This window comes from Nycticebus coucang, chromosome X (assembly GCF_027406575.1).
Source record: "Nycticebus coucang isolate mNycCou1 chromosome X, mNycCou1.pri, whole genome shotgun sequence".
NCBI lineage: Eukaryota > Metazoa > Chordata > Mammalia > Primates > Lorisidae > Nycticebus > Nycticebus coucang.
This window is the reverse complement of record NC_069804.1, coordinates 142,912,093-142,915,449: the sequence shown is the minus strand read 5'-3', so window position 1 is coordinate 142,915,449 and position 3,357 is coordinate 142,912,093. Positions and strand designations below refer to the sequence as shown.

Below are 3,357 nucleotides of genomic sequence, written 5' to 3'. Positions count from 1 at the left end.
GAAATAAAAGAAGACAGAAGAATGAAATAAAAAATAATAAAAAATAAAAATATATAAGAAAGAAGAAATAAAACAAAGGAACTTCAGCAGTGTAGACTTGCTAATGCTGTCTTTTCAGGGGCCAAAGGTAGGAGGTCTCCCTAGGCCATGTTCTTGTGACTTCCTTGAGCCAGACCTTTGCCATGACCTGCCAGTCTGACCAATAGTGAGACTACCCAACTTTTTTTTTTTTAATTAAATCATAGCTGTGTACATTAATGCAACCATGGGGCACCATACACTGGTTTTATAGACCATTTGACATATTTTCACCACACTGGTTAACATAGCCTTCTGGCATTTTCTTAGTTATTGTGTTAAGACATTCTACATTTACTAAGTTTCACATGTACCATTTTAAGATGCACCGCAGGGTAATTGGTAATCCCACCAATTACCCTCCCTCCTTCCATCCTCCCCCCTCCCTCCCCACCCTCTCCCCCTTCTCCATGTTCTTAGGTTGTAACTGGGTTATAGCTTTCATATGAAAGCCATACATCAGTTTCATAGTAGGGCTGAGTACATTGGATACTTTTTCTTCCATTCTTGAGATACTTTACTAAGAAGAATATGTTCCAGCTCCATCCATGTAAACATGAAAGAGGTAAAGTCTATATCTTTCTTTAAGGCTGCATAATATTCCATGGTGTACATATACCACAATTTATTAACCCATTCATGAATCGATGGACACTTGGGCTTTTTCCATGACTTAGCAATTATGAATTGGCCTACACTAAACATTCTGGTACAAATACCTTTGTTATAATGTGATTTTTGGTCTTCTGGGTACATACCTAGTAGAGGAATTACAGGATTAAATGGCAGATCTATTTTTAGATCTCTAAGTTTTCTCCAAAGATCTTTCCAAAAGGAATGTATTAATTTGCATTCCCACCAGCAGTGTAGAAGTGTTCCCTTTTCTCCACATTTATGCCAACATCTCCGGTCTTGGGATTTTTTGATATGGGCTAATCTTACTGGAGTTAGATGATATCTCAAAGTAGTTTTGATTTGCATGTTTCTTATGATTAAGGATGATGAGCATTTTTTCATCTGTCTGTAGGCCATGTGCCTGTCTTCTTCAGAGAAGTTTCTCTTCAAGTCCCTTGCCCAGCCTGCGATGGGATCACTTGTTCTTTTCTTGCTTATCTGTTTGAGTTCTCTGTGGATTCTGGTTATTAAACCTTTGTCGGAGACATAATCTGTAAATATCTTCTCCCATTCTGAGGGTTGTTTGCTTGCTTTCCTTACTGTGTTCTTGGCTGTGCAGAAGCTTTTTAATTTGATCAGGTACCAGTAGTGTATTTTTGAAGCTGCTTCCATTGCCTGGGGGTGTCCTCCTCATAAAATATTCACCCAGACTGATTTCTATAAGAGTTTTCCCTGCACTTTCTTCAAGTATTTTTATAGTTTCATGTCTTAAGTTTAAATCTTTAATCCAGTGAGAGTCTATCTTAGTTAATGGTGAAAGGTGTGGGTCCAGTTTCAGTCTTCTACAGGTTGCCAGCCAGTTTACCCAGCACCATTTGTTAAATAGGGAATCTTTTCCCCGCTGAATGTTTTTAATTGGCTTGTCAAAGATTAAATAACGGTAAGTAGCTGGATATATCTCCTGGTTCTCTATTCTGTTCCAGACATCTATTTCTCTGTTTTTGTGTCAGTACCATGCTGTTTTGATCACTATTGATTTATAGTATAGTCTGAGGTCTGGTAGCGTGATTCCTCCTGCTTTGTTTTTATTTCTGAGTAATGTCTTGGCTATTCGAGGTTTTTTCTGATTCCATATAAATCGAAGTATTATTTTTTCAAGATCTTTAAAGTATGACAGTGGAGCTTTAAAATTGTGGATTGCATTAAAATTGTATATTGCTTTGGGTAGTATGGACATTTTAACAATGTTGATTCTTCCCAGCCATGAGAATGGTATGTTTTTCCATTTTTTAACATTTTCAGCTATTTCTTTTCTTAGAAAAATATGGAACGCTTCACAAATTTGCGTGTCATCCTTGTGCAGGGGCCATGCTAATCTTCTCTGTATCATTCCAATTTTAGTATATGTGCTGCCGAAGCGAGCACAAGACTACCCAGATTTCAGAAAGAAAGAAAAAAATAAGAATATATAAAGAAAGTTAAAAATACATTTATTTCAGATAAGGAGAAAAGAAGAAAGAAGAATCCAGAAAGAAAGAAACAAACAGCAAAAAAGAGGAATCAATAGCTTAGGGGTTGTATAAGAAATTTGTGTGGGAAAGAAAAATAGAAAAGTCTCTACCAAAAGAGAGAAAAAGGGAAAGAAATAAAATGAGAGAGAGAGAGAGAAAGTAAGAAAGAGACTAAATTGGGTCGATATACCATAACAAAAATACAGGAGCCATTGCTCTTGGAGAAAGTAAAAATGGACTTTAAGAATCCAACCAACCAAACTATCATAAAACAAAATTAAACAAGACAAAAAATTCAAATAACCACAAAAACTATCACATCAGCTACCAAAAAGAGAAAAAAAGTAAAAATAAAATAAAAAAACAATAAAAATAAAAAGTTTGTAGAAGGGGCAATATTAACAACAACAAAAAATATATATTGCAACACATTGCCAGGACACCAGGTGATACTGTGGTGTTAGTAGCTGGAAACCACTCTCCAGTTGCCAAGGAGAACAGGTCCTGTTATTATCCTTACTTAGTTGTTCTTGGTGGGTGCCTGATTGTTAATTCAGTTTTCAGTCCTGGTGGATTGGGGTCTTAACACTCTCCAGAGTCCTTGTGAGGCAAGTCTTATGAGGCACTCTGACAGCAATTCCTGGGGGTGCAGGAGCCACTCAAATCACCACAGGAGTGGATGCCCAGCTATGCAGGCATGCCATGGCCAGCCATGTACTAGGCCCCTGAGGACTGACCTTCCCTTAATGGCAGCTAAGCTAGCAGTCAAGCCATCCCAAGATGGAGGCCCAACCAGTTGACAAGCTGATGGGAAATCCCTTCCACGCAGTATTCAAACTTGGTGGCTGTACACTGCTTGCATCTCACTACTTGTCCAATCTTTCTATTGCAGTTCCAATGCCCAGCTTCCCCTTAAATCCACAAACTGAAGAACAGCTCCCTCCCATTCTGGACCTCCATGGAGGGGCTAGACAGCCAGTCTAGCTCCAGACATTCTACTGTCTCCTGAAGTCCACCACCATCTGGCTGTGCCCATTAGGGATCAATCCTGGTAGGTTCCTCCTGCCAAATATTGTTGGGTTATCTCTCTTGCCCTGTCTTGTCAGGAGAGGCCATCATGGAGAGCCTTCTAGTCCACCATCTTTCACTGCTC

The 3,357-nt window shown here is 38.8% G+C and overlaps 1 non-coding gene across 1 annotated transcript; it reads right to left on the bottom strand.

Moving 5' to 3' along the window:
* Positions 1 to 2,011: 2,011 nt before the first annotated feature.
* Positions 2,012 to 2,118, bottom strand: LOC128578622 (U6 spliceosomal RNA). The gene has a single exon (XR_008377761.1). It is a non-coding gene; the product is annotated as a U6 spliceosomal RNA (small nuclear RNA).
* Between the last annotated feature and the right edge of the window lie 1,239 nt (positions 2,119 to 3,357).